The following is an 11,754-nucleotide window of genomic DNA, read 5'->3' on the forward strand; positions in this document are numbered from 1 at the left end:
TTTAATCCCAGCAGTTGGGAGGCAGAGGTGGGTAGATTTCTGTGAGTCTGAGGCCAGCCTGGTGGAATAGTGAGTAGGTTCTAGGCCCTCCAGCCAGGGCTACAAAATAAAATAAAATGTCAGTAATTTGAAATAAATCACAGATGCAAGTGGGCTTGTTACAGCTTGGATCTGAAATGTCCCCTACTAGCTCACGGCTTTGGGAACTTAGATTCCAATGTTGATATTTGCATTGTTTGAGAGGTGTGTGGCAACGGGGACATTCTGGCTGTAGGACATTCAGCACCAGACTGAATGTGGAAAATCATAGTCTGGCCCTGGTCCATCCTAAGTTATCTATTTCCATGAGTAACCAAGATGTGACTCAGGCACACCCTAAGCTTCTGTTGCTGTAAACTGTCCCATTGCCATGCTCTCGCCACAGGATAGACGGAGCAAGTCGTTCTTCGCCTAAGTTGTGTCTGTGATAAGCTTCTTTATCACAGCCATGAGAAAAGGGATGGGCACAACTACCATATGGGATTGGCATGTAGTTGGAGAGCATGTGCTTTACACTAGTGATAGCGTGTGTGCGTGTGTGTGTGTGTGTGAGTCAGCACGCGTGCAAGTCTGTGAGTGTATGCACGTGTGTGCATGTATGTGTGTGCATGTATGCATGTGTGTGGGTGTGTGTGTGTATCTGTGCGAGTCTATGAGTGTGTGCACGTGTATGTGTGTATGTGTGTGCATGTGTGTGTACATATGCATATGTGTATATGTGTGTAAGTGTGTGCATGCATGTATGCTTGTGTGTGTGAGTGTCTGTGAGTTTGAGTGTGTGTGTGGGCGTGTGTGTGTGAGTCTGTGAGTGTGTGCACCACGTGTGTGCCTGTATGTGTGTATGTGTGTGCATGTGTGTGTGTACATGTATGCTTGTGTGTGCATGTATGTGTGTGCATGTATGCTTGTGTGTGCATACATGTTTGTGCATGTATGTTTATATGTGAGTGTGTGTGAGTGTGTGTGTGAGTGTGTGTGTGCATGCGTGTGTGTACATATGCATATGTGTATATGTGTGTGCATGTATGCTTGTGTGTGCATGTATGTGTGTGCATGTATGCTTGTGTGTGCATGTATGTGTGTGCATGTATGCTTGTGTGTGCATGCATGTGTGTGCATGTATGTTTATATGTGAGTGTGTGTGTGAGTGTGTGTGTGTGTGTGTGTGTATGTGTCAGGGGCAGTATTTAAAAACACTTTGATAGTGCGAGGGAGAAAGATGGTTGTCTCACATAAGTCCTGAACAGGCATCGGGTATATGGTTCCTAGGGGTGTGGCTGAGAATATTCCAGAGGCATGGTCCAAGCTCAAGGCTTACTTTATCTGTGTCAAGATTTAACTGAGCACAGACCCCTCTTCAACAAAAACTACTCACTAAGAAGGGTAGAGTCTGACACCTTTAATGTTCATTTGCATTATGGCTTGTGTGATATCAATATTTCCTCTTCTCTGAGAAGGGAAACATTATTCATCTGAAACATTTTGAGGCAAAAATTGAAAGGCAGGTGGAATCAATAGGTTCAGCTGGAAGGTTGATTTTCTTCATTTCATCTTTGGGCCAGCATTCCACTGCTGTGAAAGAAAAGGGGGGGCAGCTGTAACAAAATGGAAATAACACTCCCCTTAGAAAGGTTTACTTACAACAAAGGAGAAGGAAAGATAAATGGTGTAGAAAGTAGACTCTTCAAAACTGTGATTTGGACGAATCGTTCTCCTCGATAGGCCTTGGAGGCCATTTCAAATATTTACTTTATCAGAAATGAGTCACAATGCCACATGTTACTTACTATTTAGAAATTGTCTTGGGATCGATTGACCTGATCCATGGATCTTTAATATTGGCAACAAATTTACTCTTTTGATCCTCAGTGATTGTAAATTTCCCCTGAAAGGTGAAATAGTTATTTTCTGTGGAGTGCGAAGCACTCTCTGTCCGTTGTGTTGCCAGAGGTCCACGTGTTCCTCGTGTTCTCCTATTGTCCCTCAGGAACCCACAGTTCCTTGGGCCCCTTTACAGGCTTCAGAAAAAAAGAAACACAGCTCTGGCTTTACTGCTAATGGGTGTTGAGGCCCTGAATGGTGTTTGGAAGATAGGAACCATTGATTTCAGTAAAAGGTCTACACTTCCATTAAAAATGAGACCAAGCATATATCTCTACTCTTGCAGAAGTCAGTGAATGCTTCAGGGTCTCACGGGCCCTTGGTCAGAAGCCAGGAACTTCTCTTCTGTCCTGACAGGGAGTGGCTGTGGGGCTCAGCTTTTACAAATGTAATAGCAGGAGGCTAACTTGTTTTCTTCTCCTCCTCCTTACACTATTGAGGACTGAACCCAGGGTTGCTGCCCTTTCAGAGGGGAGTTCAATTTCTATCACCCAAATGCAGGAGGCTTCTAACTGTTTGTCACTTGAGTTCCTGGTGATACCTCTTCCTATCTCAATGGGCACCAGGCATGCTTATGGTCCACGTACACACAGGCAGGCAAACCCTCAGAAACATAGACGTTTTTGGAAATTTGCAAGTTTTGACATACTGTCTCCCTGAACTGGCCAAGCTACCCTTGAACTTGTCCTCCTGCAGTTCCTCACCCACTGGGCCTGTAACGTTTGGCCCAACGTGAGCTGCTATTTAAGAGTTAGCAATGTGGGGATAGCTTTCTGTTTCAGCTGGATGAATTCAAAGCTAAACTGTCATTCCTTCACATTAATCCACAATTAAGAAATTATTAAGTATATTAATTAATGAGTTACCATCTGTTTATTGAATACAAGTCATTGTGTTAGGTGCTAAAAGATGCCATGATAAATGAGAGACTGTTATTCTTAAGAAACAGCAGTAGAGAAATGGATACACATGGTTAGATTCATAAGATATATTTTATTATAATGCATGTTTATAATCTAGTATAAAACATGATAAAATACAACATTTCTATAGTGCTGCTACTTTTTATAGTAGGCCTGATTCACTGCAGTGTCTGCACATATAGCACAATTATTTCGCACAGGTTATTTGTTCAATAAATATATGTTAATTAAATGGAGAAAGCAGAAAGCTCTGGTCTTGAACAGAGCTTTTCAAACGTGGGCCAAGTGAAAATAACCTGGGGATGTTCAAGGAGTGCTGGCTTCCCCAGGGCCCCTCCAGAGTTTGGGATGTAATAAGAACAGGAAATCAGTGTTTTATGAAGCTTCCTATCTTAGATTGGGAATTTCAAAGCTGGTAAGTGCTTGCCTAGCATGAAGGCTCCAAGCTCTGTTCCCAGCACTAAAGAGGGGGTTCCGGTGGTGCTTAGGGGTAGAGGCAAGGAGGAGTTCGAAATAATCTTTGACTACCCAGAAAGGACAGACTGGGTATGTGAGACTCTGTCTCAAAGCAAACAACTACAAAGCCTCCTGTAAGCGTCTCCACACCAGGGAGCCTCTGAGGAGGAGGAGATAGATTGCACTTGGTGGGAAAACAAAAGCTACCTATTACAGGAAGTGATGTCTGAGCCGGAAAGCTAGGTACCATATGTGCAAGGGTTGCTGGGAGTTGAGGTAGAAAAGCTGGAAGACTTAGCAGTCTGAATAACACAGGCAAAGGTAAAGTCATGCAGGGTGTTGTATTCTCTGGAAGAACTAGCCTGGGTTAGCACTGCAGTCTTCTGTGAGACCAGGAGCAGTGGGAAAAGGAATTAGCTTGCAGAGTAACCACTGCAAATTTCTCCAAAGCCTGAGTTTCTCCTCCTTCTTCTGAGGAAACTCTTGGAGCTTGGAAGCTGAAAATGGTGTCCTTTTCTCCATGTCTTTGGGAAACACCAGGGCACAGTACAAGTGAACAGGGTACACGTTAATCAGAGGAAGGAAAACAAGTTGGAACTCAGGACTTCCAGGAGACCTGAAGGGAAGGCCGCAAGTTCGGGGACCTGGTAGGATGGGACTAGGATTTGGGAAACAGGTAGGGAAAAGCCTTGGATAGATGTGCTGGGCAGTTACAGAATGAGGTAATGATTGCTCAGAGGGATGTAAACAGGTTCTGAAGGACTTGAAGGTGTAGGCACAGTCACAGGTGCAAACACTGCTCAGGAGTTCAAGGGCAAGAACAAGTGAGGTTACAGAAGGCCTGACCTAGAAGCCACTTTGCTCCTTGCTTAGGCCCCTGCCCATTTTCCTTTTGATCGTCAGCACGTGAAGCAGGGAGACAATCACAGTATGCAAGTGCCTATCTCTGGCCTTCTTACCAGAACGTCTGTCTTAGTCAAGATTTCTAGAAGGTAGCCACTTAGAACGTGTATACCTTGTTCTGAAAGGAAAGATTTGAATGAAAGCCAATCCTGGAAATTAAGGCAGGGCTGAGTGGTGTCAGGGGTGAGACTCAAAAGACAATACATAATAATTGGTTTTAAAACAGGAACCAGATGAATCAGAAGGTCAGACATGAAAAGAAAAAGTTTCCTGAGAAGACTTGGGAATGAGGCTTCAGAAGCTGTCAGGAAGCCAGTGACAGTGATCATTCTGGGGTCGGGGTGTGGCCTGTTTCTGGGGACTCTTGCCATCTGCAAAGGTGAAAAATACCATGGGAAGGCAGCTCTGCCTCTCCGGCTGTCCATCCGTTCTAGGGAGAGCTATTTCTGCTGCAAGCTTGTCAGTGATTCATTCACTCCCAGAGACTCCATTGCTTAGGGGAGAGGAGAAGAGGTCAAAATGTCACAGACTTTGCTCAAAGCCCCTGGCACTGGCTGGACTGGAGTATGACATCCTAAAGAGAGACTTCCACATTTGGAGTATGACATCCTAAAGAGAGACTTCCACATTTGGAGTATGACATCCTAAAGAGAGACTTCCACATTTGGGCCAGAAAAGATGGTGAGATATTGCCTGACACTACAAATTCCCTGTGTGTGAATGAAGGATAAGAGGCTCAGAGTAGGGTGCCTTTGTCATGGCGGTTTTAGGAACAGGCTCCTGACATCCATTCCAGAGCTGACTTTTCCTACCTCTGCGGAAAAAAGGCCACTCTGGTTTGCACACACGCTGCGAGGCCCTGGAGCGCAACCTACCATGTGACTACAGGCTGCACTTTGATCTCTTGGCCTCTTCGTTCTTGTTCCAGTCACTAGTGGCTTTAACTCTTGCCTGTTTTCCTTAAGTTTTCGATGTTACTGTTGGATACAAACAGTTCTTGCCTAGCTGTAGATCTTCTCTACATCATGGTTGTTCTGCCCTTCCTCCCAAGTCTTTCTTCTTATACCCCTGGGATTGAGTGCTAGGAGATTTTATTTATTTATTTAATATTTGTTTATAGATTTATTTCGTGTGTCGGAATGTTTTGTCCTCACAGGTGTATGTGTACCTCCTATGTTTCTGCTGCTTATCAAGTTCAGAAAAAAGGGTATCGAATCCTTTGATACCCTGGAGTTATGAATGGCTGTGAGCTACTATGGGGGTACTAGAAACCAGGCTGGCATTCTCTGCCAATATGGCAAGGTTTCTCAACCACGAGCCAATTCTCCAGCCCCTAAATGAGACTTTTTTTTTTTAAGTCAAAGTGTTGCTATGAAAAATTTAAACCCACTAGGATCTTCTGAACCTCTGTTCCCCTAGGCCATCCTGAATATCATCCTGCAAGCATCGTGGAACTCTTAGCATTCTTCCCTCACCATGGCCAGCACACAGCCAAGGGCGGTAGCCTCTCCTCACGTTGTCACCTGGTACTTTTCTGAGACTGGTAAGTGGGACAGAGTGGTTCTCCTTCCCCAGATTCATATTCTGGTCAGATTAATCTTAGCTGCTGACAGCAGAAACCCTAGAATAGCTGTCAAGACTCAAATGCCAACTCTGCCGTGCCCTAATGGTTCAGTCTTGGTGTATTAATTACTTTTCTATTCCTGTGATAAAACACAGAGATCAAGGCAGCTCATAAAGTAAGTTTACTGAGCTTATGGTTTCCGTAGGTTAGGTCTATGATGGCAGAGGAAAGGCATGATGGCAGGACAGCTGGGAGCTTGCATCTCCAACCTCAGGCAGGAAGCAGAGAAAGCACTGAGGGTGGATCTAAAGCCTCAGAATCTGCCATCAATGGCTCATGTCTTCCAACAGAGCCACGCCCCCGATCCTTCCCTGACAGTTCCACCAGATGGGGACCAAGTATTCAAAAACGTGAACCTAGGGGTTGGAGTGGGTCATTCTTATCCAAACCACCATGCCTGGTCACACCTTTCAGTTTACATAGTTGTAAAAATGTAAATGATAAAATAATAGCAACAAGCACTAAGAATAAGAGACGGGATGTGGTCAATGAGTCCATGTCTTCTGTGTTTAGGGTAGAGTCGGTACCTGCCCAAGTGATGAGTGCTTGCTGTTACTACTTGTGATTCCACCATTCTAGGGCTGACTGAGTTTGGCCTGTCCTAGTCACATACACGTCCTCATTTTCCCTCTATAGAGCCATCACTGAAACTCTAAGAGGCTGAACCTAACTGAACAGAAGTGTTTTTCCCATGTGTCGTCTTCTTAAAAGCTTTAGTGAACCTTTATGGAGTCCTGGCCATACCAGACTTTGGACAATTCAGTCTCCTTCAGCAAGGGTTCATCTCAGAACAGTCGTTACCCTGATCCTTGAGTCAAACTCTGTGAGAGAAAGATATAGCCATAGGAAGGCTGTGGTCACCTTCAAAGCTGTGGTGTCCCTGCCCGGCACACGGGCCTTTCTACTCTGTCTTCTTCCTCTACCACATACCAGAGTGCCCGGCACATAGCAGACCTCAATCACTTTGGATTGTGGAACTCATAAATGAGTCAGTGTGTGATAGGCTAAATGGCCAGGCAGGGAGAGTTTATGAAGTGAGAGAGAAGGAATGGGCCCTTGGGGACAGGATGATATTTTCAGGCTTTGGTGTCCCTGGTGGAACGCCTTTTCAGCTGTAAATGTGTCCCCTTTTTACCTGCAGTCACAGACCTTCTCCACTTCTAATTATTAATTTAAAAATGTCTAAAATAAAGGACACAGGACAATCAAGATTTGCGCTTACACAGATTTATTACAGATTTTAATTTCTGTTATTAATAAAATCCATTCTTTCGTTGCATTTTAAATTTCATGGTCTCTCAGGGTTTACATGCAGTGACTACAGTATGTGGGAGCCCTCCAAACTGTGATTTGGTGAAAATTCCCCGCATTTTCCTTCTGTTCTCACTAGACTGGAGAAGGAAGACAGTCTCCACCTGCCTGTCAGCCTCTATCCCTCTGGACTTTTCAAAGGAGAATTATTTAAATCATTTAGGTTCTAGTGCTTCATGGTACCTGAGAAACAGAACAGGGTTTGCTCCTGTAAGGAAGGCCGAGCTGTAAACGAGTCTTCTGCTGAGTTTTCTGAGGAACAATCTGGCCGTCTCCAGATTGGGCTTCCGCAGCTTTGCAAGGGTTGTTTTCTTTCAGAATCTGTAGAAACTGTTGGATTTGTAGGAAAGAGACATTTGTAGGTCCACCCATCCGGAAGGCAGCCCAGTCCTTTGTGAGGTCATCACCTATTCAGATAATTGAATCTAAGCCTACTGTTACTTCAGACTCATCCGGTCAGGGAGATGAAGGTGTTTTCAACACTTGCTTCATTCATTTCATTAGGAAATGAAGCCAAAGCGGGGTGATGACGAGAATTTTTGTAGTGAGGCTTCTGGCTCGGCCTTTAGCATAACTTTTCACCCACCTTTGTTTAGTGGCCCCTCCATGTGCTCAACACAGATGCTTAGATGCACCCGGAGACTGTTGGGGGGAAGACTCAGGATTTTTGAAGCCAATTTGTACCGTGAAGAATGAGAGCAGCCAAGGATTGTCCCCATGTCTCACGGAGGCACACTCCACAGAGAGACACTCGCAGTCGCCAGCCAGCTTTCCCCCTTGAACAGAAACTTCCCTGCTCGCCGCTCTCACTTCAGACGCGCTTTCCCTAAACCTTGCCGTGGCTGGAATCATGCTAATGTTGACAGCTCTCCCCGCCCCCATCCCCTTTGTTACCGCGTGCAGCCCAGGGAGAATGGGAGGTGAGCTTGTCGGAGGAGATGAAAGATGGCAAGAAATGGGTGTTTGGGGACCAGTTCTTTGGTGACATGGCTCTGCAATCCTTTTTTCACTCTCGGCGCGCCTCACTCCTTTCTCGCCTTCCCTCTCCCTCGCTCCCCCTTCAGCTCCCTCTCATTCTTTCTGAAATGGTGTGTGCCTCCAGTAATTTACATAATACTCTCCTGACACCTTTACTTTAGTCATCAATCACGGTACCTTCTCTCAGTCTATCTTTTGTCTGAGCGTGTCTCTTCTTTATCAGGCCATGCACAAAAGATTAATTTCACAGTTTTTCTCCCTTCTTTCTTTCCTTGCAAGATACAAAGCTCACGAAATGACAGAAGCAAGATAATGAAAACAACAATGCGAGCAGGGCTTTTTTTTTTTTTTTTTTTTGTTCTTGCAGGTTGGATCTCAAGATACTTTTTCTAACCTCATTGTGTGCCATCTGTCTTAGAAAAGGTCTGCTCTGTATTTTTTTTTTAAAAAATACCTTTCTGATTCTGCTCAGTACCTGGAGCCTGGTGTAGATTCCATATTTAAATCGGGTCAGAGGCTTTCGTTTTCCTAATCTCAGGGACAGTTAAAGCAAAGGGCCCACCTCTAATGGCAAGCACGGACCACTGCACAATGCCCACGCCCCAATTAATATTAATGAGGCCTTATGCATAGCAAATTTATGACAGTTGATTGACTCCCCCAACTACCCTTCAACCTGTCTTATAAAGTGAAATATATGGTGAAGAATCTTGTTTGCATATGCACATGTTCTTATATTAATTAGGCTAATGGGTCTAAGGGCTTGGAGATGATACGGGCAAAGAAAAAAAAATGGTCACCCACAAGACAGAAAATTGTTCCACATCCTGTCCTTGCGTTTGAACAAAAGAAGTTGGACCTGCCTGAACTTATGCCCGTTTCTCCTGTTTTATTTCTTACATTCTAAGGGACCGCTAATCTTGAAAATAAAACCTGCCTGCCACGGGCATTCATATGATTTATCATTTTCTCACTTAAACATGGAACAACTTTTAAACATGAAAGCCTACTTCCATGTATGCTGGCAGCCACAGGTCAGCTCTATCAGCTAAGGAGATTCAAAGTCTCTCAGGCACGGGACAAAGGTTATATCAGGAGGAAGCATGTCGCAAAACATCTGCCTTAGCACATCACAAATGACATTCATTCCCTCGGAGTAGCTGATAGGAACCTCTGGTAATAGTCTAATTAAGCCTAGGACACACGAGTGTGGAAAGCTCATGGACTTTTGCTTTTGGGGTAGGGAAGAACACATTGCTGTGATGTGTTTGGCTGAGGGTGGAGGATTGCACACATTTGAGACTAGCCTGGGCTATGTAGTCAGTAGCAAGCCAACTTGGGTTATAGAGCGATGATCTGTCTCAAAAAAAAAAAAAAAAAAAAAAGAAATCAGTTTTCCAACACTAGCTCACTCTCCAGGTACTACATAAAGGGGCATTCACCCAGGCTAGTCTTGGTTCTCGGATCTGGCTGGCTTCATGGCAAACTTGTTTTATCCTATTAGTATGGGATGATTGCACATGCTGTCCTTTGCCAGCTCTGTAAAGGGTGACATTAGAACCCTCCTTGAGAAATCCCTGTGACTAGGACTTGAATCCAAGAAATCTCATGCAATCAGTGGAAGGGTGCACAGCTTGTCATACAAGGTCCAGGACCCGCATCAAGGTAAAGACATTTCGAAGCCACTGTCTTTACCCTGGTTGTTCAAGGTCGAGGTGACTCAAGGTGATTGTGGACTAGAAGTCCAACTGAGTCCAATGTTGATAAAAACAGTAAAGGACACAGCTGAAGAAAGGACTCCATGCTTCCTGTTAAGATAGCTGATGATTCGGCAGCCACCGTGGAGCCCGAAGGAGTAGTTACCGTCAGTGTGAGATAAGGAAATATCCCTCCCTTTAATGACTGGTCAGCAGGCACCTTAGAACTATAGCAATGTTCTACTTACACTGTAGAAACAATGTTTATCCACAGCCAACATTTTGGCATGGAAACTGTGGAATAAAGCCTCACTGGGGACACATCATCTGAAGTTTACTTAGACTGCTCACACATGGAGAAGCAAGAGAGCTCAGGGAAGAAGGGCTTCGCTGCGGACGGACGTTGTGGGAAGAAAGCCAGGAGGTAGCATCAGATGCAGGGAAGGAAAGCAGGCCGGAGGGACTAGGTAGGGCCCTGTCAGCCCTTTGTATTTCAACTGCCCATCTCTTCTAAACCTTGGCAGTTGGGCGCAGCTTGATCTCAAAGCTCCAGAAGATTCCTATTGATGTCCCTCATCTGGCTGTCTAGTCTGTGTGTGTGTGTGTGTGTGTGTGTGTGTGTGTGTGTCTATGAAGTGAATTATTTTTGGTAAGGAAAGAAGGGGAAGAAAAGGGGAGGGGTTCACTTACAAGAACAAGAGGAATAGACACCCCACTTCTCAAAGTTCACAGGTTGAGCTCAGCACCTGCAGAACTGGTGGGGGGCCATGATGGCGAGTCCTCTCTGATAACCATTGATTCAGCTCAGGCTTGTTCCCTTTTCTCTTGTAAAATAATCTGTGCTGCCGAGAATGCTTTGACTGCATTGTGAAGATGTGACAGGTAGTGAAAAAGAGTGTGTATGAAGCAATCACGGGGCTGATGTGCTTTATTCTCTCCTCACATTAAATATGTGTTCATTAAACAAGGGCTTGTTTGCAGAGACAGTGGAAGAGGGAGGCGGGAGGAAGGGAAGGACGGAAGTGTGCCTGATGCTGCTTCTCCACGTCACAGCTGTTTGGCAGGAGCCAGTCTGGTGGGACAGCAGTGTGTGGGCTCCGGATCCAGCATCCTGTACAAGCCGGGTGCTTTTGTGTCTGTGAACTTAAGCTCCGTGTACCTCAGTCTGTCCTTCTGGAAATAAGGCTTGATAAGAGTAGGGAATCTCTAGGAGACTGTCACCAGTGCAGAACAAGTGTCAGGTCCTTGTTACCCTCCTTACATTACTTCCTGGTTGTCTCCACCCACTGAATACATTAAGCCTCCTATTGTCAAGGATTCTTGAAATTCCTTAAAGTATTGTTCTCTTTTAGTGTTAGGGTTGCCAGATGTCTGCTAGCTGTGGAGCACAGGAAGGTAGATGTAGGTAGGGACTGGCTTCGCCACTAGCTAGCTGGCCGGAAGGTATTTAACTGCTGGACACTACAGAATATATGGAGTGTTATGAGCAAAGACTGACAGACATGACCAGAAGGACAGAAGAGGGACTGAGAGGCCTGGCACCTCGTGCCGAGGAAGATTCCCAAGTTGGGATTTGAAGGGCAGATCAGGAAACCACTGGGAGGAGGTCAGAGAGGGTGGGATGGAGGTGGTGAGGACAGAAGCTTGCAGAGGTGTATTGATGGCGAGTAAGGGAAAAGCATTGTCAGAGCCAAGCAGGCCCATCACATGGCTAACATGTATGTACAGAGTTGCTGGCCAGACTGGAAAGGCAGAGGAGAGAGGACATAGCCCTGGATAAGGAGGAGGCAGCTTCGGGGATCGGGTGGGTGAGGGGCAGCTCTTCTCCCAGGTCCACTGACAGGCTGGAGACTAGGCAGACTTCACTCCTGGGAAGGCAGCCTGCAGAGGGCAGGCTTCATGGAGGGACTTTTCAAGGGATGGAATGAGATCCAGTCACCAG

At 45.4% G+C, this 11,754-nt stretch overlaps 1 long non-coding RNA gene across 1 annotated transcript; it reads right to left on the reverse strand.

Annotated features, from left to right (window-relative positions):
- Positions 1–1,423: 1,423 nt before the first annotated feature.
- On the reverse strand, positions 1,424–9,067 carry LOC134481805 (uncharacterized). Its single transcript, XR_010057627.1, has 2 exons — positions 7,321–9,067; positions 1,424–1,611 (listed from the first exon to the last, which is right to left on the reverse strand). It is a non-coding gene; the product is annotated as an uncharacterized LOC134481805 (long non-coding RNA).
- Between the last annotated feature and the right edge of the window lie 2,687 nt (positions 9,068–11,754).

The sequence above is a fragment of the Rattus norvegicus genome, chromosome 14 (assembly GCF_036323735.1).
Source record: "Rattus norvegicus strain BN/NHsdMcwi chromosome 14, GRCr8, whole genome shotgun sequence".
Classification (NCBI taxonomy): domain Eukaryota; kingdom Metazoa; phylum Chordata; class Mammalia; order Rodentia; family Muridae; genus Rattus; species Rattus norvegicus.